Source organism: Ursus americanus, chromosome 12 (genome assembly GCF_024610735.1).
Source record: "Ursus americanus isolate L20-20 chromosome 12, mUrsAme1.1.p, whole genome shotgun sequence".
In the NCBI taxonomy this organism is placed as follows: Eukaryota; Metazoa; Chordata; class Mammalia; order Carnivora; family Ursidae; genus Ursus; species Ursus americanus.
Window position 1 is genome coordinate 51,493,288 of NC_142138.1, and position 25,602 is coordinate 51,518,889.

The following is a 25,602-nucleotide window of genomic DNA, read 5'->3' on the forward strand; positions in this document are numbered from 1 at the left end:
TATCATATGTTGAAAATGTTAATATTCCTCTTTAATGCAAATATCAACCCCTAAATATCACCCATATAATCTGTTGATAAGACAAGCATAGTTTACTGTTCATACTAACACAGAACTGTGGTAGTATCTTGGAATGGTAAAATCAAGATCAAAGTTTATTGGGAAATGGAATTTTGGTTTAGGACACATGCTTCAATGTGGAAACATGAGTGGGATTGAATAAAGATTATGATACAACAGTCCAGGACTGAAGGAAACACCAAGGCAAGGATTTTGAGTCAAGAGATTCAAAGAATCTTGGGGCACTCACTGTCTGCTAATGCTTTCCATCGAAAAATTTGATTATTCTTTTGGGGAGTTTCTACAATGAACAATCAAATAATTTGTGTGAGCAAGAGGATCCTGAGAAGTAAAGTAATACTAATGTAGCGAAATAACAAAATCATGTTGTGTTCAGTAAGATCTGGTCTTTATTCTCAGTGTCTTGACTGAGTGTGAGAACAGATAATTTTTGTTCTTATTTCACACCATGCACTGCCATAAGCTGGTGAGGTAGCTCATGGATAGAGTGGACCAGTGAGGGGTTCTGGTCAACCCAGGCTCTGACCTGGCCAAATCTGAGGGCAGGAGAGGTACATTCACTGGCACAACCATTTGTGGTCTTCATAACTGGCTTAAATTCTCTGTTTTAGCAAAGAGATAAATACAAACATTTTCATAGCAGCATTGTTTGTGAGAACATAAAAAATTGAAAATAACTTCAATATCCATCTCCAGGAGAATGAATAAACTGTGGTACATTCAAATAACATGGGATACTATACAATAGTGAAGAAGAATGAGTTACAACTACACATATCAATATATGATTCATAAATGCAATCTTAAGATAAAAAGCCAAGTTGCCAAAGAATATATACAGTATTTTAACCTTAAAATACAGAAGACCTTTCTACCTATTGGGTAGCATAAACACCTGTGAAAGCATATGAAAGATAAACTGTGTGGATGGTAGTTGTCTTCTCTCTCTTGGAGGGGTACATGGGAGACTTCACCTCCAGTGCTAATGATATTTGTAAAGTTAGATGATAATGTCCCAGGTGTCCCATATTCTATTTTTATACCTTTTGTATACCTTAAATATTTCCTAATAATTTTCCTGACTTTAAACGGTTGTTTTAAAAAATTGCTAACGTTTAGATAAGTGAGTGACTTTGCCAAAGCTCAACAAATCAGACAAAGATCTGGGTTTTTGCTCCTCTGAGGAAAAGTGCCATAAGTCCTAGTGATGACCGTCTCTTTAAGTCTGTGTGTGTGTGTGTGTGTGTGTGTGTGTGTGTGTGTGTGTGTGTGTGTTCTGGACCCAGGGGGAGGAAGGACATCCACGGTGATTCAATCAACAGTGTTGCTAGCCTCTTGGAGCCAGGTTTTCTTGTATGTGTCTTCAATTGTCTGCAGCAGAGAGATGAGTAGTTGCTGTAATTCTGAGGACAACTATCCTGGGAAAGAGTTGGAGATAGATGGGAGTGGAAAAGAGATTTGAATCCACTATTACTTCATGAGACAAGACCATCATTTGTTCCTTGTGAATTGAGAAAGTGATCTCATTTGGGGGCCTGGGTCCATAGGTTGCCTGAGTGACAACCTCTCAAGCCAGAAATCAGGTTAGGGTAGCCACAGTTAGGCTATAAATGCAACATTTAAATAATAAACATGAATAAAACAAGAAGAACACCTGGGTTGCATTTAAAATCTCACTTAAATGTCCAGTAGAAATGCCTGCTGGATTCTTATTGATTTTTAAAATGAGTTTGGTAGTGTTTATCAACGCTATTTTAGCTCAACGAATCTACCGCTTAGCTTTCTACAGCATAACAAAGGGGGAATAAGTGAGTGTTCATGCAGAGATTGGCTTGCATCCCACTTTGACACAGAACCAGAGCAGTTGAAGCTCCAACAAACTTAGGGTGATTGACAGCACATGAATAAAGCAATTATTTTCAGTATCTCTACTTTGCAATTACCTTAAAATTTGAAAATGGATGATTAGTTCCTGATTCTTTAGTCAATAAGAATGCGGAAAAAAAAAAAAGAGCTCCCCCCCAAAACCAAAACCCTCAGCCTTTGAGCTAGGCTGAGCCTGGCAGTGTTATTCTGAACCTTTCCTAACACTTCAGTTAACCTGTTGTATGCCAAGTGACTTAGCTCAGAAAGATATCTGGTAATAATGTTAAAATACTTGATCCTTTTTTGGCCTCCATGCACATATACCCCCTCAGATAGATTCATTGGAGTATGTGTGCATTTGATGTATACAGGAGAACAACATTCTCTTTTTCCTCTTTACTCAACTCTTAAACAACATGGATTTATGACCCCAAAGATCCACAATTATGGCTTTGTGGAGGGAGAATGCTAGGGTTCTTGGAAGCCATAGTGACACCTTTCACAGAGTGTTTGAACTCCAGGAAGATGACATGTGTGAACTCATGTTTCCTACTCAGGTAGGAGGAATTTGTAGATTTTTGATTAAGGATTGAGAGAGCAAAAATAAAAATAGTCTCTCCACAACAACAGACAGTATCAAATTTAAGGTGATTTTGTGAAAAGTTCACTGTCAAATAAGAGTGTTCAAATAAAAATCAGCCAATGAAATAAAGGCACTTTCTAGGATGTTCTTTGCCTAACAGAGGGAGTCTTGGTATATTGTAAAACAAACATTTCAGAAATATTGAGCTTAGATTAACAAAGACCAGCAGTAACATTGCATACGGAAAGCTTAAAATCCCTAAGCAAAAAATGGTACAGTTCATTTGGAAGAAAATGCATCACTGCTGTGACATTAATTACTAATTTCCGAGTTCCAATTTTTAGTGTATGTGCCGCCTGTCAGTGCAAGCCCCTAATTTCCCAGTTGCTTAATGTGACACTAATAATTTCTAACTTGAAATATGTTCGTGTGATTTTTATCTTTAAGCAAATAATCTTTTGAGTGTGATTTACTCTGCACATACAGATTGTTTTTTAAAAAATTTAAACAAATTTTACTTTTCCTCTCTATCTCTTTCTCCCTTCTCTGTTGACTTTCCTTCTTATTCCATCCCTTGTGCCCCTCACTCATTTGTTCTTTGGGTTCCATAACTAAATAAAATCTCAACTAGCTAATAACTTCATATTTCCAGGAGATACTTAGTCTTCAATGAAGTTGGTGGAGGAGGAGGCCTGGGTGGCTCAGTTGGTTAAGTGTCTGCCTTTGGCTCAGGTCATGATCTCAGGGTCCTAGGATGGAGCCCTGCATCGGGTTCCCTGCTCAGCAGAGAGCCTGCTTCTCCTTCTGCCTGCTGCTCACCCTGCTTGTGCTCTCTCTCTCTCTCTCTCTCTGACAAGTAAATAAATAAAATCTTAAAAAAAAAATGAAGTTGGTGGACGAATGCAGGAAAGAATGGGAACCAGGCGCCTGCCTCCACGTCATTCCCAGGATACGGGTAGCCTGGGAAGGGAGACTGTCCCAGGAATAGCTCATCTTGTACTTGCCCATCCTGGTGGGTCTGGATTTGATTTGATTTTTTAAAAATTTCCCTTTTCTGTATCTCATTTATGAGGCGGCCATCTCACAGATTTTACATACATACTCAAAACAAAACATTGTAGTGCCCTAGTTTATCAAAGAACCTCGAGTTTGCCCTTTTTCATTAATAAGATTTCATCTAAAATTTGGAACTGAAAACACTCAATATTACCAGATGTTATAAGAAGTGACTTCTGCTGACAGTGTGATTTCTCCTTGATGTTTACTGGGACTCACTTAGTGAATACTAATGTTATGTGCATCACGTAAGTAAAGCATAGTCTTTTGCTTTTTTTTTTTTTAAGTGGAAGAGGGATAATCAGTTTTATTTGATTGGTTATGCAGTCTCCAAACTACTGTTGAGTCTTACTATATATTTAATTATGATCTTAAAGGGGGAGATCAAAAAAAAAGAGTTTAGAAAGCTTTTTATTGATTACTGCAGAAAAGTCAATTTGTATCAGAAATGGTCTTCCTTTGGCATTTCAAGTATTTTGTAATCATTTATCTTCTTGTAATTTAAATATACTACATTATAGACAGAGGACCTGTGTAGTAAATTCAGATTTGAAAAGAACTAGCACAATTAATGGAATAGGCACAAGAAACAGGTATAATAGAAGTTATATGCTTACATGGAAACCCTTCAGTGAATTATCCAGTACCCAGAGTGATCTTTCAGAAATGTAAATATGATTTCCTTCACCGAAGCAACTTCTTAGACAAATTGATGACAACCATGTGTCAAAGTTTAATTTCAAACTTGCCATAAGGGGAGAGGCTTCTGAAAAAGCCAATTCAAAGAGTCCCTCTTGGTAGAGATATTTTATATGAATGTTTAATTGAAGACTATCAGACTCAGGCTTCTGACAAGACCCATCTGTCAGGTAGGTGGGGGATGCTTTTTCCAGAAGGAATTCTAAATTTCAATAAAGTCAACCACTCATTTTTATTAGGGGTGGCATATATTTCCCAGAAGGGGTTGCACATTATATCTCATAAAATCCATGTTTGGTACAATCTTCTTTCTGATGTCAGTTCCCTTTTTGCAACCCTCAAATTGCTTCCCATACTATTTGGAATGAAATCCAGATCCACCAAGACCCCACACCCTGCCAATGTCATTTCCTATTACTCAACTTCTTCCTTCATGCTCTTTGACTATGCCAACCATTCTCCAGGCTCAGGTCTGCGTCCTGGCCATTCCCTCTGCCTGGAATGTGTGTATCTGATACAATACACAGCTTGCCCTCACTTTGTTCATGTCTCTGTTGAAATGTGGCCTCATCTAGAATGACAGCCCTCCTAGCTCCATCCCCTCTCTGTCACCTGGCATCTCCTGGCTCGTTTAGATTCTAAATGCCACTATCTGGCATTATAACTTCTATTTACTGTTTATTGCCCACCTTCCCCAGTTACCACCAGAGCATGAAAAAACTCCATGAAGGCAGGGGCTTTCTTGCATTCATTAATATATTCCCAGGGCCTGACTCATAGTACATGTTATGGGCTAAATTGTGCCCCCCAGAATGCATAGGTTGAAGTCTTAACCCCCAGGTACCACAGAATAGACTAAGACCAAGACCATATGGGTCTTGGCAGAGGTCATTTAAATTAAAACGAGGTCATTGGGGTGGGACCTTATCCAATATGACTGTTGTCCTTATAAGAAGAGGAAATCTAGACATAGATACATATAGAGGAAAGATGATGTGAAGACAGAGGAGGAAGACAGCTATGCCCAAGCCAAGGAGAGAGGCCTGGAACACATCCCTAGTGCGCAGCCTTCAGAAGGAATTAATCCCACCAACACCTTGATCTCAGACATGTAGCCTTCAGAACTCTGACAAGATGAATTTTTGTTGTTCAAGCCAGCTGGTCTGTGGTACTTGAATGGCAGCTCTAGCAAACGAATACAGTACATATGCTTTAAAAAGTATTTGTTAAGTTAATAAAGAAATGGTTTGGAACATTTTTAAAAGTAGCGATATTGTTAAACACTTATCCAGACCGGAAACACAGATGATGATTTCTCAATAGAAAGTAGAAGTTGGCCTGGAAACAGGGTATTGACTTGATGGAGGGTAAGAACACTTCAGCCTTGTTGTAGCCATGGACAGCTCTAATCTGACAAGAACAGAGCACCCAATACATTGATGTCTTGAAGGTAACTTCAACTCTCAGAGGTTTGAGAATACAGAGCACTGCTACTTGGGGCTTAACCATCACCAACAAAGAAGAGAACATCAGGGTAAATGATGGTAATCTGAATGTTAAAGGAAATGACTCAGTCATCTTGGAGTGTGTGGTGGTCAAGGATGCAGGTTATTGTCACCTGGGGAAATCAGACCGAAAACGGAGAAGGAAAAGGTAGGTATTAATTCCATTATTAAAAACACTGCCTGGAAGAAACAGAGGTGGGTCTAAAAAGCATAACTCCGACATTGCAATTACAACTGACTTCAGTGAGGATGTGCACAGGAGCTCAGATAAAGGATCCACAGGCAACATATTCACAAAACACAGAGGGAGGGACACATGGCTAAAAACAAGTACAAAAGAGTGGCATAAATCAGTAAGACCAGTGTTAGGAACCCTGCAGACGAGAATGCCCCGAGACTCCAAAATGCTAAGGACAGCAACATTTCAATTTTGATTTAACATGTTGGAAACCCCCAAACAAGGAATATATCTGAAATGCCTGAAACCTGCTGTTTGAAACAGATGGTGTAATGTTAACTGCCAATGACAAAGAGAAAACAAAACTCCTCAAGTCTGATTTTATTTCCATACTCTTCATCCACAAAAATGATTTGAAAATTGAAAAGCCCAAGCCAGTGACATTAAGAAGGAATTACAAGTCATACTAAGTCAGGATAGTGAATGAAGAAGTAATTGATTTTAATGAGGTCAAATCCCAGACCCAGATGAATAATATCGCAGAGCCGTGAGAAAAGGTGCAGGTGTGATGCCAGACCACCCTCATCTTTCGCTTTTGAGGAATAACAGTGACTAACAAAATGAAAATATTTAGAGACGCACAATGTTCCATCAATTTTCCAAAATCGGGAGAAGATAGTTTCTAAAAAGTATGCACGATTGAGCTGACCATTGATTTTTATTAGTAAACAGAATAGTAGGCAGATGGTCTGTAAACACTTCAGGAAGAAAGTAGTAGTCACCACCCTCTGTGACATGCATTGTCATGACGTCCATGGCGCTCAAAGTAATTCATGTCAAACCAAGCTCATTTGTTTTTGGAAGTTACCAACTAGTGGGTCTGGGGAGCATCTGAGACATACTTAATCTTGATTTTATTAAGGTATCTGAGGACACCCATTTCTAATTGCCTACTGGTAAGTCATTTCCTCAACTACAGTATGACAATCTTCCTCCACAGCTTTTCCTCTTTCGGGCTTAATTAGAGGAGCCACTCGTCTTCTGAGATAGAATTGTCTTAGTAGGGGCACCTGGGTGGTGCAGTCGTTAAGTGTCTGCCTTCGGCTCAGGGTGTGATCCTGGCGTTGTGGGATCGAGCCCCACATCAGGCTCCTCCGCTATGAGCCTGCTTCTTCCTCTCCCACTGCCCCTGCTTGTGTTCCCTCTCTAGCTGGCTGTCTCTATCTCTGTCAAATAAATAAATAAAATCTTTAAAAAAAAAATAAAAGAATTGTCTTAGTAATCCTTGATGCTTTGCTCCTCTTTCTGCCCTGGAATATTGTGCCAACAACTTACCTTTCTCTCTCACTGCTCTGGATCTCGCTCCATGCTGCTGCCAGAGGTATTTAAAGATGGAACTGATTATGCTTAGAACTTCGCTGGCTCTTTGACATCCATAGGATAAAGATCTGGCATCTCGTCCAAAACCCTTCAGAGTCTGCTCCTGGCTTTGTCAGAAACTATTCCTTTCCAAAGCACTGCATACCATCTTTCATTTCGCTGCACTGAAATTTTCTTTACTGTTATTTCCATACACCAAACTTCTAATGCCCTGCCCTTTACAAATGCTATTCTTTCTGGTTACTGTGTCTGATTTCCTTTTGTGCCTGGCCAACTCCTACTCGTAGTTCAACGTTAGCCGCTGTCACCAGTGTGAAGTCGAGTCTGAGTCTTCAGGCAGGGCTAGCCATGTTGTGTTTTATGTTCCCACCACAGCTTATTCATATTTTTATTACTGAACTTAGCAGGTGGTATAGGAGTTATTCCTCTTATCCTCCCCTCTGCCAGCCATTCACTGGATCTTCCAGAGCTGCTCTTTGTCAAGTACATTTTACTCTTTCCTTCTGTTAACATGTTGCATACACATGCTCAATTAATGTTAAAAAGCCAGACAAAACAAAGCAAAAAGGATGAATGATTCTTTTTACTGGCAAGATGGAGACTACAGTTGGCTGAACAGTGATATCCAAAGAGTGTGGCTCGATGGATGATCGAGACCCTGCTGCCTGAACTCTTTCCCATTGCTTCTTCTCTATGTACAGATTTCCATTTATCTTCACTAATTCTTTCCAAGTCCTCTCAAATCAGCATAAGAAATATCCCACTTCCTCTCCACAGTTATCAGAGTTAGCCCTTGCACCTCTGTTTTCAATCTGTATCCTTCCATTTGCTTTTGGACACTTACATACAGACTTCTGACTTCCCCTGTCCCCCTCCCCAATCCCCATGTGAGTCATTCACAGGTTAGACTGGAGAAAAGACTTCCTTCCGCCAGTGTTAAGGTGATGAAAGGGATCCTTGCAACATAACCACAGGGCAAGAAGGTGACAAATACCAGTAAAATCATGCAAGAACAGCATGATTTCTTATAAGAAAAACTAGTGAGAACTTGTTTGTTAGGGACAGTTGACTTTTATAGTGTGGAGTGTGTATTATTGTTGCTGTTCTGATTGTTATTATTAAGCTATTTAGGGAGAAACTGCAACCTCTAGTCCACTTTAGGACACCCCTCTTTTCATTATGAAGCACCAGAGATGGGGATAAAAGAGAATGGTTGTATTTATTTTTTTTAGATTTTATTTCCTTATTTGAGAGTGAGAGAGAGAGAGAGTGAGAGAGAGCATGAGCAGGGAGAGGAGCAGAGAGAGAAGCAGACTCCCCACTGAGCAGGGGGCCTGATGTGGGGCTTGATTCCAGGACTCCGGGATCATGACCTGAGATGAAGGCAGATGCTTAACCAACTGAGCCATCCAGGCACCCTGGTTGTATTTTCATAACCCATGCCAGACTGGGCTTAGTGTTTTTGCTGGGAGGAAATATAGCAGTGTTGAAATAGGATGACGGGAAGGAATCCTGAGGGACTCTCTGAGTTAAGAAGGGCCAAGAGAGCAGCTGGGAGGAGAAGGGATGCTGTGTGGAGAGAAAGAAGGAGGAGGTCAAGCAGAAGTCTGAGTTGGCCTAGCCAACGTTGAGCAGGGACTTCTTGAGAGTCTGCACTGATACACTTGTTCTTTCATGTTATGATGAGATAACCAGCTGGATTAGGGGTACAATACCCAATGCCCAACCTAAAAAAAATGTTGAATGTGGTAAAACATATATAACTTAAAATTTGCTGTTCTAACCATTTGTATGTGTATAGTTTAGTGGCATTGATTACAATCACAATGTTGTGCAATCATTACTATTTTCAAAGCTTTTCCATCACCCTAGACAGAATCTCTCTCTTTTTAAAATAATACATTTTATTTATTTATTTACTTGAGAGAGAAAGCAAGCAGAAGCAAGGCGAGCAGCAGAGGGAGAGGGAGAAGCAGACTTACCCCTGAGTAGGGAGCCCAACTTGGGGCTCGATCCCAGAACCCTGGGATCATGACCTGAGCTGAAGGCAGATGCTTAACCGACTGGGCCACCCAGGTGCCCCATCACCCCAGACAGAATCTCTTAAGTAATTACTCCCTATTCCCTTTCCAGCCTCTGGTCACTTCTAAAGCTCCTTTCTGTCTCTGTGAATTTGCCTGTACTACGGACTCCCTGTGAGTGGAATCATATGGTATTTGTCCTCTTGTCTTTGGCTAATTTCACTTAGCATAATGTTTTCAAGGCTCATCCAGGCTGTAGCATATGTCAGAGCTTCCTTCTTTCTTAAGGCCGGATAAGATTCCATTGTATGCATATACCACATTTTCTCTGTCCTTTCATCTGTTGACCAATGGCCAACTTTTTAAGCCTCCAGAGTTTGCATTTTATTACTGGAATCTTTGAGAAAAAAATCTCTTTGAGCTTTTTGGGTGATACTGTATTTGTGTGCTCTCAATAGTGAGAGATGGAAATACAGGATGTTCTTTGTCTCCTGCCCATTTCAGGGTCACAGTTTGATCCCTGTCTTCCCTCCTTTCCTTCCCTTCATCAACACAGGGCTTGATGTCTCTTGAGTCTGCCTCAATCCCTGCACACAACCTGCTCCTACCATCCATATGTAGCTCTACATCTGTCTTTATCACTGGTGCTATGCTGAGTCATTTACCTGAGGTAACTGACTTCTTAATCACCCTGACAGAGGAGTGAGTCTCGTGTACAGGGCGACCTCACTCCCAAAGGACAGAGCCACACCCCAAGCCTGGATCTGCCAACTTCCAGGGGATGAGTCCTGCCCCATTGGCTCTCTTCAACCTCCCCTTCATATCCTGGTCCATTCCCTTTGCTGACCCTCCTTTCAACCTCCTTATCCTGTTTTCTGTGATTCTAGCTCTTTTCTCTTTTTACAGCCAAACTTCTTGAAAGCATAGTCAATTCTTGAATACTTTCTCAGTATTCACTCACTTTGTCATTTCTTTGAATTTGCTCTCTGACTCATCACCCTACTTAAAGAACTTTCTTGAAGGTCATTAACAAAAATGGTGATCCTTCTAATGACATTTTCTTGATCTCCATCCTTCTCATTCTGTCTAGAGCATGAGACACCATTTGCACCAAACCTTGGAAACTTTCCCCTTCTCTGTTATCTGTATATTCCAGGCCTTACCAAGCTATGATCACAAAAATAATCTTTTATATTCAGATTATCATGGCTTGCCTGAGGGAATTCTAGTATCTCACTGAGTTTTCTTTCCAAACACCTTCAGAGGTTTCCAAGGAATTTTTTCATGTTTCATAGATTTTACTCTGATTATCACAAGTCACGTTAGCTGACCAGCCCTACATAGCTGTGTCATTTTTCAGCATACGCCTCTTTGTCATTTTAAGTTGGGTTGTCCCAGGTTTCTGCCATTCTCCATATCTTATTTTCTTGTTTCATTTTTATATCGGTGCCTCCATAGGCAGTGCCCTTAGTCACTGATGTCATTTACTGGTGACTCCATTTACTTAGCCTTGGAGAGAGGGCTCTCTCTTCCCTTTACTGCTCTTCCTCCCAAACATGGAACAGATCCTCCAATTACTTCTAAAAATGACACCTCTTGTGGCCTAAGTGCAGGTCTAAGCCTGACCTCAGAAACCCTTTACTTGCTGCCACTTGGGAAATCCTTTGCCCCATAATGAGTGCTCCTCTAGAGATTCACACCTTCTTTTCTCCCTTTAAAAAAATTATTTTATTTTTTAAAAGATTTATTTATTTATTTTAGAGAGAGTGTGCACAGGGGAGGGCAAGGGAAAGAGAGAGAAAGAGAATCTCAAGCAGACTCCCCACTAAGCACGGAGGCCAATGCGGGACCCCATCTCATGACACTGAGCCCAAACCAAGAGTCAGATGCTTAACCAACTGAGCCACCCAAGAGCCCCTAAAAAATTTATTTAAAAAGCTTCTTCATCTTCCACCTTTGCTAACATTTCTGCTTTTTATTCTCTAAAAGCAAGTTCCTTTACCCAACTTCTCTTACCTCTGTATCTTTTTGCACTTCTTTCTCAGTACTTCAAATATAACTTCTCTGTAGCTAATGAATTATGTCCCATTCTGATCTTCTCCCTGAACTCTAGATACACATTTCTAGATGTTTACTTGAAATCACCACTGAAATGTCTCAGACACCTTCAAAGTAATACTTCTTTCAGGCATAGAGCACTGTGGCAAAACTGTATACTCTGGGGCTTTCAAAACTATGTTGCAGGGGAAAAAAAAAAAAATATATATATATATATAAATTTTGCGAATTTATTCCTACACCCAAACTGAGGAAAACCTCTTGCTTTCCACCATGCTTTGCTTTGTACAGTTGATTGATTCTTGGACTGGAGCCTTTACACCTTGGCCTTGCACATGGCTCAGTGCCTGGGTGCAGGTTGTGACCCTTGTTCCCTGCTGGCTCATTCTTTCAGCCTTCGTCCCAAACTTCGTCCCAAACTTCCAGGGACTGTGGACCTTCAAGCTGCACACACCACCCCTAAAAGCATTCAGGCAAAGATGGGATAGCTTTAGTTAGGATTACTGTACAGGGAATTCTTGCATTAAGTGGAAAGATTTACTAAATCACCTTTAAGATTCTCACCATCTCTAAGAGCTGGTACTTTTATAGGATAAAATGTTTAAAGTTTTCTTATATGGCTATATTGCTTGATTTAGCTGAAAGTCTTTGTCATTTATATATGTGTTTTAGTCTGATGCTAACTTTTCTTTATTGATTGTTTGAAATAAATGGGTCATTACTTGCAGCTTGGACAGTTTTCGGCTTATGTGGCTTATTCTGACTTTGATTATTTGTTTTGGCAGAGAAAAACTCCTGATTAGCACTGTGGCAGAAACTGTTGGTTTTCTTGCACATTGTTCTCTTTTCTCCATAGTAATAGCATTTTCTTTCTTTCTTTTTTTTTAATGATTTTTTATTATTTTATGTTAGTCACCATACAGTACATCCCCGGTTTCCGATGTAAGGCTCGATGATTCATTATTTGTGTATAACACCCAGTGCACCAGTATTAGCATTTTCAGCTGGATACATAGCAGCCTTTCTGACCTTCTAACCTTCTTGGAGTTGGGTATTACTGAGTTCTAAATATGAGAAATATGATTTGCAAAACTTCCATATGTCCTTAAGGGGATATGGCTGACTTTTCCCTTTCTCTGATGGCTGCAATGCAGATGTGGTAGCAAAACATCTTGGACTATAAAGGTAAGTGCAGTACTCTAGGGATGGATGAATGACCATAGAGTAAGAGCTCCTACCATGTGAGCCCAGTTGGTGAGAGGAAAATCCTTAATCTTGTTTAAGCACTACTATTTTTATTTACTTATTTACTAGAGAGAGAGAGAGAACAAGCAGGGAGAGGGGCAGAGGGAGAACCAGGCTCCCCATTGAGCAGGGAGCCTGATGTGGGGCTCAATCCTAGGACCCTGGGATCATGACCGGAGTCGAAGGTAGATGCTTAACTGACTGAACCACCAAGCACTATTATTTTGGATCTTCATCTTATCAATCAATTAAAATTTATCCTAAGAAAATACAACAGGTTTGTCTTTTCTTTTTTTATTATCCTATAGTTAAAAACCTTATCTTCTATGTATCATTTTGGTAATTGCTATTTAGATATATAAACAAATAGAGCTGTATATTGAAAGTAGATTATCTTGATGGGCCCTGAAGGCTGGACAAAGATTTTAGAATAAAGGAGTTGAGTTTGTGGAGGAGAAAAGAAATGGGAGTGAGCATTTACTGAGCATCTATTATACACCAAGTACTGTGTCAAGTGCTTTGCATATATGACACCTCATTTAATCCCCAAGTTAAGATTTGTTATCCCCATTTTATTTATTTTTATTTTATTTATTTACTGTCTGTGCTCTCTTCTAGGATTTTTATGGTTTCAGGTCTCACATTTAGGTCCTTCATCCATTTTGAGTTTATTTTTATGTATTGTTTAAGAAAGTGGCCTAGTTTCATTCTATTGCATGTAGCTGTCCAATTTTCCCAGCACCTTTTGAAGAGACCGTCTTTTCCCCATTGCATATTCTTTCCGGCTTTGTCAAAGATTAATTGACCACAGACTTGTGGGTTTATTTCGGTTTTCTATTCTGTTCTATTGATCTATGTGTCTGTATTTGTGCTAGTACCATACTGTTTTGATGACAACTGTTTTGTAATATAACTTGAAGTCTGGAATTATGATGCCTTCAGCTTTGCTTTTCATTTTCAAAATGTTATCCCTATTTTATAACTGAGGAAACTGGGACTTAGGAGGAGAGTTTGGTCACTAACCAGTAAGAGTAGAACTAGAATTTAGCTGCAGGTCTGATCTCAAAGCCTTCTCTTCTCCGTCTGTGCTAGGGGAGGGAGTGACTTGAGAGTCATGGGTATAGTGGAGATCTGGAGTGAGGGCATCATTGGAGCTCCTGACAGGGTCTTATTTATGTGAGGGCCTCCTGGAAAAAATGGTACAATGACTTTTGACTAAAGGATGAACCTCAGGGTGCTGTACTCTCTCCAGGAGGAGATGGGAAACTTGATTTAAGATAGGAGGGTCAAGGCACTTGGATCTTTTTCTTAGGTCTTGGTTCACAGTTAGTGGCGAGCAGGCACTTTTAAGTGCAATGCTGGCTGATAAGATTCAAATATTCTCAAACATTTTCCTATCCAGGCCCTTGAAAGAGGGAACAATAAAAATGCAGAGAAAAAGCTACGTTTGGGAGTTTAATACAGAGCAATATTCATCCAAAATCAGACTGAAGGAGAAATCCTCTTGTAAGGCCAAGGACTGTAACGGAGCCTCATTTTTAATCCAGGGATGGTGAAGAAGCTGTCAGAGAACAGTGCCACCACGTGGTGAAGGAAAGAATAGCAATCGCTGGGAAAATGACCAACGGTAGGGGTGGACAACAGCTTGCCGGAGACTCTGGGAAATGTGGGGGAAAGGAAGCCACCCTGAGGGGAAGTTAGGGTGGACAAAGCCTTGTTTTTCCAGGACAATACTGATCGGGTTCAGTGTAGCCTGGAAAAATAAAGATTCTATTGGAATGGTTACTTGAGAATTTAGTTATTTCCAGAGGGAAGGGAAGGTTACTTGTAAAAGTTGGAGAATGTACAAGTTATAGATGGTAGAAACAAATTCTTTAGACAACAAGGAAAACTTGAATTGGGTGTCCCTCCTTGAGTGAGACTCATGAACTATGACCAACAATACCTAATGGTTCAGGAAGTTAAGGAGAGACTGAGACTGCCTTGAGTTTGAGGAGTAGAGAAGGCACAGGTAAAAAAGGGAACCAGTATGGGAGTATTGGGTCCCAGGGGGGCACAGTGAGTTAGAAGTGACTGGACGCAGACATCTGGAGCTCAGAGTCTCCAAATAAATCCAAGTGGTTCAAAGCTGGACTCTAACTGTACCCTGTGGCTGGAATCACTGACCTGGGTCTAGTTTATAACCTCTTATAATTTCATGCTCCAGGAAGGTAATATTGTGATTTTTCTTACAGCCAAGATGAACATTTTTGTTCTCATTGCCTTTTACCAGAGGAAAAAAGAACCAAGATATTTCCTGAGAGATGTCAATCACAGAGCCTGCTGGCTCTCAGTCCTTCCTCAGTGAAACGGCCTTGCTTGTAGCCACCGCTGAGGAGACTTCTCTATACAGATTGTGCACTTTTATTCTCCTCCCCATCTGCCTACCTTGTAACTATTATTTGGACAAGAGTGGACACTTGACCCAAAATTGGCTATTAGAGCCCCGAGTTGGGCTTCCTGCTCAACGAAGACTCTGCTTCTCCCTCTCCCTCTGCCCACCAGCTTGTGCTCTCTCTCTCACTCTCTATCTCAAGTAAATAAATAAATAAATAAATAAAACCTTAAAAAAACCAAAACCAAAACCAAAACAAAATTGGCTATTAGAATACTGACCCAGGAGTTGGTCATGTTCATTTTATCTTTCAGATATTTGAAACAGAAAATGCTGAGACCACTGGATAGTTGGTCACTCGAGCTGAAGCTGCAGGCATGCTGAGAGGGGCCAGGAGGTTGAGTGAATTCCATGAGGTTAGTGAGGGTCCATGTGGGGTTATGAGTAAGAAGACAATCAGGCGCTGGCAAAGATTTCTGCCTGAGAGACTATACGGCCGATGAGAAAATGTGATGGTCCCTAGAATGGCCTTACTGTCTGATAACTTTCTGGTTCTTGTTCCAGTCCTATTTCTACTGCACCTCTTTGTTTATACACAAACTCATTTCTTGAGGTAAAGCGAATGACTCTCTTCCCTGCAATAGAAAGAGCTGGGATCAAGCACAGATAACGGGAGAGAGATCACAGTCCAAGAAGGCTTCAAAGTCCTTGGCTGGTGAGAGCCCAGGTCCAACAAATACTAATACTAGCATCCATACAGAGCTGCACAGCTCTAAGACCTGTAGACATTTCACAGCTGTCCCTTCATTTGGTCTTTATAATGACCTTGGAGGAGGGCAGAGCAAGCATTTGTGTCTTCATTTTACTGATGAGAAAAGTTCATGCTCAAGGGTTTAAAGACTCTAAGCTACGTAAATAATCATCGGCAGTGTTGTGGCTTCCAACTCAAAACTCACAGAGATGTGATTCCAGTTCAAATCCCAACTTGATTTTTCTCATTAGCTTCAACCTCTTGTCCAAGGTTATACATCAGAACCACCCGCAAGTGCTTGTGGGCTTTGTGCCCTAGCCTCAACCTTTGACGTTCCAATTCCGTAAGTGTGGGTGATGGTCCTAAGCACTAGTGGGTTTTAAAGATCCACAGGCGAGTGTGAGGAGCATCCCCTGCTGAGAACCATTGCCCTGAACCTCACAGGCTTAGCAGCAGCTCCATTGTGGAGGCATCCACCAGCTGGCTCACAGCCTTCAGCCCTGAGGAAATTCCACAGGCTGGAGGGAAGATGAAGCAATTATTTTTCATGGGATACTTGGGTGGCTTAGTTGGTTGTGCATCCGACTCTTGATTTGAGCTCAGGTCCTGATTCAGGGTCATGGGATTGAGCTCGGTGTTGGGCTCCAAGCTCAGTGGGGAGTCTGCTTGAGATTCTCTCTCTCCTTCTCCCTCTGTCCCTTCCTTGTTGTGCGCAAAGGCTCTAAATAAATAAATAAATAAATAAATCTTTAAAATAATTATTTTTCACTTAAGTATATGGAGAGTGTTTAGAGAAAAAGTAAAGCCATAATGATGTCAAAGGATGATTTGGGGCCTTTTATCCCCATAACCTGCATGAATTGCCCACTCTTTGATAAGGACAGTTAGACCAATGTTATGTATTATGTAGATTATAGCTACAGAAAATCTTGCTATTTTAAAAATTGATTTAGAACGTATAATCCAACCCCAAACTGCGGACTTTCTATGCAAATATAGCTTCAAGGCCAGTCTTTAACTTCCTTTTCAAATAGATTGTTACCACTAAATCCCTTCTATGTGGATATCCTGAAGCTGTCAGGAAGGCTTATATGTGAGGTTGAAAGAAAATTTCTTTCAATACTGAATGAAAAGAGAAATAATCTGAGAGAGAATTTCAGGGCTCTTCTTGTCCTGGCACCTGGTTAGTGTCCAAGGACCTGGGGACCTGCCTCGGCAGAGGCTGTAGCAGAACGATCCCTCCTGAGTTCCTCCTTAAAAGGAAGGTGGTAGACCAGCCTGATGCCAAAATGTAACATGATCATAAGAGAAAACTGCCCAAATACTGACAAGATGATCACAGAAAGTACAGGGAGGTGGAGAAATTAAAGAGGAGACCACCCATTTGGATCTCGCTCTCTGAGCTCTCCCACTTTCACCACTGTATTGCCATTTCACCCCTACCATGGTGCCAATGAGCATCTTCCATTTCCAGGCTGGTTTATTTCAGAATGTGTTAAGAGGAAAGGACAGAAGTCAGGTGAGAGGGAAAAGGACTGCAAATTCCTCCACATTTCAGAAGACTGTTTGTAGGAGTCCAGAGTGGGTGTAAGGAACCTGAAAGGACATCTACTCCACAGGAAACAGGACCAAAGGTAACACTAGAGAAGGGAGGACATCCTGGGAAGAGAGTGTGGAGGGGACACAAGAACATAAAAGCCATCATGAGGATGTCAGTTTAGAAGATAGGAATTCACTAAGACAAAAAAGCAGCTGTTAGTCCTGAGGGTCAGCTCATGAAGGACTGAGGAGGAGATGGCAGAAGATCAAAGCCACAGTGGAACAGCTAGATGCCATGACCTGGGCTCAGAAACCCAAATTGGAGAGTCGTAGCTTTGCACTGGGCGTCTTGACTTTGAGAGCTGGCCCCTGGGCTTCACCTCATTCTTCTTGGAACTATATTTACCTCCTGTGCTAGGAATTTAAAAAAAAAAATGGATAAAAAAGAGAATAATTCAGTCTTCACCACTAGTTTTTTTTTTTTTAAGGCAAATGGCTGAGTTTTGAAGTATAAAACTCTCTTTGTGTGGGTTAGTTGGAACGTTAAGACATATCGAATGCTGCTTCTCATGAATCCCATGCTAATATCTGGATTGGGTTTCCATGCGACCAAAACTGCCTGGATTTTTCTGCTTCTGTAAAATATGGCACCCAACGTGGATTGACTGATATATAAAAGTACAATTTTAGTCTCAGGACATATTTTTATATCTCTAGTGATTAAGACTTCTGTTATTATAACCAAATATACAATATTAATAAATAGAAGCAGTTGGATTTAATGGTTCACCCCTTTAGGAATGAAGAGATCCCACTTCTTGGTAGGTAAAAACATTAGGGATTAAATTGTTAATTTTAGTATTTGTGTGAATAATACCCTAATGGGATTTTAAGAATAGATTTCTATGTAACTTGATATGTGCTTACTAATTTACTAATATACAGGTCATATAGGTCAGATGTGATGTGATACCTATTTTTTTGAAAGTTAATTTTTTGGATACATTTATTTTTTTGAAAGTTAACGTTTGTTTAAGCTATTTGAATTAGTATGCAATGGTCAGGGGCATGGAGAAATATCTAACTTTAAAAGTTCAAAGAAAGAAGTTCCAAGAAATAGATAGAACTCTCAGGAACCTCCTGAGTCCTGAACCAGAAGAGCGCCATGATTTCCTAAAGGCGCTGGTGACCGATGTGTGACATAGAAGTGTGTGACAGTCGTGAGCATGGGCTGTCCTGCTACATGAGTGGGTCGAGCTGGGGGCCTGTGCAAGAAGACAGGCCTTATGGAGAGAATACCAGCATACTCTGCTGCCATCTGCCTCTCCTTGGACTGATCTATTTTCATTTATATTGGGGAAACCAAGGCTCGTACACAGCATGCACTTCTGTATTTTGTGTGTGGGTGATTGTAATAATTGTAATATAGCTCTAAATATCACCTCTAGGTTCTCCATACGAAAGCTTTGCTGGCATTTATTAGAGGACAAGTTAATCATCTGCAATTTTCTGGGCAGAAAAAATCATTCAGGGCAAATAAAATTTTGCTAGTAAAACATCCTGGTTCCAGGATCAACCAGATACCATTTCTTGCGCTCTTTTTGAAAGCTTTATTTGTTTAAGTAATCTTTACACCCAACATGAGGCTCAAACTCACGACCCTGAGATCAAGAGCTGCACGCTCCACTGACTGAGCCAGCCAGGCAGCCCCCGATATTATCTCTTTTAAATAAGAGCGTGTACTTTGCCCACAGGGGATTTGGAAGTTAGGGAGGTACTCAGAGATGCTATTTTTCTTTGGTTAGGCTCTTAAACAATAAACATCCTGGAAAACAGAAAAGTTATTAAGATGTCAGAAGCTGAGGACTTTAAGTTACGGGTGATACCTGGGTGATATCTCATTGCTCTGGTCGTTGGGACATTCCAAGCTCTGGAAGCACTGAAGTTTGAACTTTGGAACTTGATTTCAAACAGTATTGATGATAGAGAGCCAGATGCATGCAGTTTAAAGTTTTCTAGCAGAGGGACCAGTACTCCAGCTACTTGATTTAGGGACCAGTACTACCCAGTATACCCTGAAGATAAATGTATATAATAGCTAGTATTTACTGCATGTTTACTAAGTGCTAAGAATGACACAAATACAAAGTCAGTTCCATAATTGTCCTGGGAACATAGCTCATTCAAAAATGTACAGCTAAGCAACGATAGAGCTAAGGCTCGATAGAGCATGTGTCTGCCTGACTCTAAACCTATCACAATGCTCAGCTAGCCGGCACGAGTTTTCTGTATCTCTTTTGCAGTCTCTTAACCATTTCTGTTTCTGGCTTTTCTCAACAAGAATAATCAATGCTAGAATTGAAAGAGAAAGTACTTATTTGTAGAGAAGCCCAGACACAGTGCAAAATGAGTGACAAGGGAATAGAGCTCAGAGAAAGTGCTGGACAGAGGACACACACCAGGAACACCTGGTGGCCCATTTAGAACTTCGAAGAAGGAGCTCTGTGGGGCTTCACTTGCAGCCAAACCTGTAAACTTTCCATTTTTGTGACTTGACTTTGCATCTGACGAAGCTTAGTATTCACCATGGAAATTAAGTGCAAGGGCCTGCTGACAGATGTTCCTTTTTTTCCTTGAAGGAAGATAAACATGTAGTTTAATAGGCCAAAACATATGTATTGCCTTCTTCAGAGGGTAAGCATATGGATGCTCCCGGGTCCCTCCAAATAGATCGTGTTTATCTTAAGCGTAGCTTGTGGTTGCCATTAATTGCAGGTGCCAGCCTCTGTTTTCCCTAGCCTCGCTGAATGGCAGATGCTTCGGCTCTTTAACCTGACTTTCCCCTGAGCCAGGGCCTGGAGTCAGACCTGACCAGTGTGGCTGGGACATCAGGAAGGAGTCTTGCTTGCTCTGGTAGGCTTGCTATCTGTGCAGTAAGTGGGGTCTACATGAATCTCCCAGGCCTCAGATTTCTTTCATCCTCTCCCAGGTGTGCGGCCTGTCTATGGATTGCACCCCAGGGCTCCTGCTAGGGCCACCCCTCAGCCTGAACTCCTGAGGCTGGGGACCTCAAATCTTGGGTAGGTCTCACTGTAAAATCTAACAAATCAACTGGACTGGAAACACCATTCCTCTACTTTTAGTCTGTACTCCATGCCACCCATTAGACTGAACCCCACTGGGCTCTGAGCTTGATTTGAGGCATGACTATGAGGCTGTGATTTGGACTGCTAGCCATCTTTCCCTGTGTGGTCAGCTCAGTAATTTGTTTTACTTTCATTCATGTCTGTTTCCACCTCTCTTTCCTCTTTCCATTTATTGCCTCACTATGGTAATTTTACAACCAATCTCTTACTTCAAGTTTGTATGACTCAGTTGTTTGTCAGTTATTTTTGAGGGTATCACTTTGCAGGTGTCAGACACTGGGCTAGATCCCGATGGATCAAAGATGAGCAGTTCACAGCTCCTCATAAGTACTTCACAGTCTAAGGGGGCAGTTAGACTCCTAAATAGATGATCTCAACATAATCTGGTAAGCACAGGGATATATAAATGTACGAATGCAAAATGATGGGTGGGGAGGGGTACATAACTCCGTAACCCATACAACACAGGAAAGAATTTTGGGCGGTAAAGTTTGGGATGGAGGTAATGTAAAGGAGATTTCAGCAGAGAGGAAGCATGAGCAAAGACTTAGAAGTAAAAATAGCATTCTGGAGGTAGGGAATTATAAGCATTTTTGTCATGCTGAAGAATAAAGATAAATCCAGGAATAGTGAAGAATGAATTGGAAGGGTAGGCAGGGGCCATGTCATGAAAAGCTTCGTAAGTAGAGTGACCATATAACCCAGACACTTTTGAGAGTAAAAGAAGTCCCAGGGTGCCTGGGTGGCTCAGGTGGTTAAGCGTCTGACTCTTGATTTTGGCTCAGGTCATGATCTCAGGGTTGTGAGATGGAGCTCTGTGTCAGGCTCCGTGCTGGGTACGGAGCCTGCTTGGGATTCTTCCTCTTTCTCTGTCCCTCTCCCTAATGCTCGCACATGCATGCATGCTCTCTTGCTCTCTCTCTCTCTCAAATAAATGAAAAAAAAATTTTTTTTAAAGACGTCTCAAGAATCATTCTAGGACAAAAATGTAAAACTAAGATGGTCTCAGAAAAAACCCGTTGCACAGGTACCAGGCTGGCCCAGGCCAGGGGTATAACCCAGCCTCTACCAAATGGATGCTCCAGCCAGGGACTTTGAAGCCTGAGTGCAAAAAGGGATTGAATCCACACATGTGGTGGTGAGCCGGGTACTGCCATAGAAAGAGTTGCTAGAACAGAGTGCTAAGCAGACCATTTTTATGGCCCCCTCTTGGCTGTGCTTTGCTTTCCCTGATACATGTCTGGGTTCCAAACCAGGTTCTCTAGGCTGCACACCAAAACTCTGAGCTCTCTGTGAACCTTCCAGTATATTCCTTTTCTAATTAAGTAAGCAGAGTCATGTCTGTTTTGTGTAACCAAGAACCTTTGTTTGTAAAGTGAAGTCACAGACCCAGGCTTATTTTGGTTAGGTGGCCCTGGCAACCATTGCAGAGGTTGGAAATGAGGTGGCAATTGAACGCCCTGCCCTTCCAGGCTGGAATGGCTCTTCCACCATGTTCTGAGCAGAGCTGTGAAGGCGGTTCACAATCTACGGAGCAATCCTTTTCCTCACGGAGTAAAGCTGAAAGAGAACAAGGCTCTCCCATGACCGTCCTTCTTGGAGGCTTTGAGGGACCACAGAGAATGGCAAGGGGAAGAGGTGACCCTGGCTGGCCCTCCATTGCTGCTGTTGGGCGCACTGGCAGCACAGAGCAGGGAGTCTGATCGAGGACCTTGGGGATGTTTGGTTTGAACTTTTCAAAGCCCAAATTATGCTGGCCATAAAGAAAAGGCACAACAGCCCTGCAGTCTCCAGGGCTGTTTCTTACGTGAGTAGTAAATTCTCTTCAAGAAGAGGGGATGGATAAGGCATTAGGTAGTATAAATAAAGATGCCATTTTTATCCCATCTTTAAAGGTTTAGCTTAAAAAAAATCCAGAGTATGTTTCTTGAACTTGCCTTAATTAGGAGAGGCACTGATGCTGTGCTTCCCACAGCTTTCCTTGTGGTTTGTGTGTTCCCTTTGTAATCCATTACATTTTATGGCATTAGCAGGGATTTGAAGCACCCGTTTTAATCAATAGTCATTTCTCCTGCATCAGCACTTTTGCGCAGCGCTCTGTATATTAAGCAGTATTTTAGAGCATTGTCTGATCTTTACCTCTTAGACTGCACTTCCTAATTATAACTTCTCCTGTTTGACCATGATATATATCTAAGGTTAAAGGCTATTAATAGCACTTGTGAATTTTCCCCAAAGGATCACAAAAAAATGTCCCGATATGGAAATCAGGATTGTCCATGCATTTGGATCAGGGCACAATTGGGGCTGGCAGGCTGTGCCTTCTGATGTCATGTTAGGTTTTTTTTTTTTTCTACTTTTAATAATGTTCAAATCATCCCACATATGCTACTTGGGATTCTGACTCATTCCTGGGTACAATTCAAGTTGTGGACATGCTAAGCCATCAGATATAAGGGAAAGCGTCTGATTTTTCTTCATACCCCTGTTTTGCTACTGACACACTATGCCGAAAACTCATGCTGTCTAAATCTCATTGACAAACTGTGTTCCAGTGGTAGAAGTCTAAATCTTAAGGGACCCATTTCCCTTTTTTTCTCATGGGGATGGAGTTCCTCTCGCTGCACGCAGTGCCTACTGGTGTTCGAAGTGTTCCGACCTCTGTGCTGTTCGTCAGTGGATCTGCATCTGAGAGGATATTAAGAGGCTCATCCTTGTGGCCCCCGTCATCTCTCTTAGTAATATGGGAAAGAAATATCAGACTAACAGATTTGGCAGCCAATAGGCATTGTTTATCTCCAGAGCAACTTCTTATTATGAGTCAGATCTGGGAGCTTGATAGGTCACCTTATTCTCAGAAGCTCGGAAATGAGAATTTTGCTTATGGATGGGCTTCGAGTCCTCATCAAGCCAATGTTTTAGCTGCAGTAATACCCTCTCTGATTATACCTGTGCCTCCATGTGTCCCTTCTCAGACATTGGCTCCCCTTGTTTCCAAGCCCAGCCCAATAATTTTCATGTGATTGTTCTTCCAATAGAATCACTTTCCAAAATATGACTCTCTGATGCAAATGTTTTCTGCTTTAGTACTTTGGTCTTGTCTGTTCTGTCTAGCGTAAAGCCTGGAGCTTGACTTGCAGATCCCCAAAATTCCCTCCCAGGCTTGCCTGCCCCAGGGCCTTCATCAGTTTTATTCTCTCAGAGGCATTTGTCATGTGCAGACCTCTGTAGGACTCTTAACTCTTACATGGGGCCTGGAATCAGGGTGTGCCCTGTAAACAAAAAGTATTGTGAGGTGGAAGGCGGAGACCAGCAATGTAACCTTGAGCAGGCTTCACACCCACCCCCCCAAATATCTCTATGCCTTGGTTTCTTTATCTCTGAAATTGGGGTAATATGACTAGTTCTTTGGGAAGATTCAGTGGAGTAGCATTCAGCACTGTCAAGAACTATGACCGGTGTGAGGTTTTTTGTTTTTTGTTTTTTTTAAAAGATTTTATTTATTTATTTGACAGAGAGAGAGAGAGCGAGAGCACAAGTAGGCAGAGCAGCAGGCAGAGGGAGAGGGAGAAGCAAGCTCTCTGCTGAGCAGGGAGCACTACGTGGGGCTTGATCCCAACATGGGACTCGCTCCCAAGACCCTGGGATCATGACCTAAGCCGAAGGCAGCTGCTTAACTGACTGAGCCACCCAGGCACCCCCGGTGTGAGGTTTTACCTCCCTTGCCAGCTCCCAAGTTAGCCTGCTACCATTTCACAGGTACTGGCAAAAGACACAAGACTCCTGGGTCAGAGACAAAGGACTATTGCTTTCAGCAGTTATGCTGGTTTCCTGAGCTCTGCTTCCCACAGGGCAAAGCTACCAGGACCAGGTGATACTTGTACCTACTTGTACCTGTGGTGGGTTTGTTACAGAGAGAAACTTGGATCTTAGGAAACTCCAATTACTTATTTATTTATTTAATTCCCCCCCCTGTAAATTTTTATTCATTCATTCATTCATTCATTCATTCATTCATTCATTTATTTTTAGTGAGCTCCATGTCCAACATGGGGCTTAAACTCAAGACCCTGAAATCGAGTCAAGTGCTCTACCCACTGAGCCAGTCAGGTGCCCCCTAAGGGAACTCCAATTTTTTGTAATGGTAGGAAGTAAACCTGCTCCTTTGCTCTGGCAGAAACAATCTCTTGTATCTTCTAAGACTATTAGCTATTCCAATATCCTTGAAAAGACAGCCCAGGACAAGAGCACACAGGGCCTCTGTTTGCAAGATGCGCAGGAATGTGAGAGACCCCTCTAAGATTGTCTCCCATACTGATGAAGGCTCTGGGGCAGGTAAGCCTGGGAGGGAGTTTTGGGGATCTGCGAGGATTGTCTCCCAACCCCTCGAGGATTGTCTCCCCTCGAGGATGAATTCCAACTGTCTTTATTGTTAATAAAGTACTAATGTAGTGCTTAGCATATAATAAGTTCTCAGTAAAATGGTAGCTATTAAGAGTATATATAGATGTTTACCCGAAAATAATGAAAGTCAATTCTGGCCAGTGAGCAATAATGTATATTCAGAACCTATCTCCAAGCTTGATACAAAGTAGATATTTAATATGTATTACTGAAGGAATAAATATGACTGCAAAGTGAAAACATTTTGAAAATTGCACTAATCAAATATAAGATGTGATCATCGGGCTGCAAATCATATATCTTTTTCTTCTTTCTTTTCAATCATACAACTCTTTTTCAGAATATTTTTCCCAGAGTCAGCTCTTAACAAATTCTGTTTGAAAGACTAATGGTGAAATAGATAAAATGCACAAACAACCCTCCAATTTTAATTATAGCAATGACTTCTTCTTTCTTACCATATGCTGGAGTAAACTGTTGAAAAGATACAGTAATTAGGATTTTTAATTTCTCTCCCTACTCTGGTATTTTGCTAGAAAATGGTGAAATGTATTCCTTACCATGCTATTGTGAAAGTTTTGAGAGCATTAACATGGCTAAAATGGTAGGCAGCAAGAGAGAGGAGAATTAAAAATATAAATAACACACAAACTGGGTAAGCAGCTCTACAATAAATTGAAAGTTGATATAAACTCAGAATAGTACTTCTGTTTTTC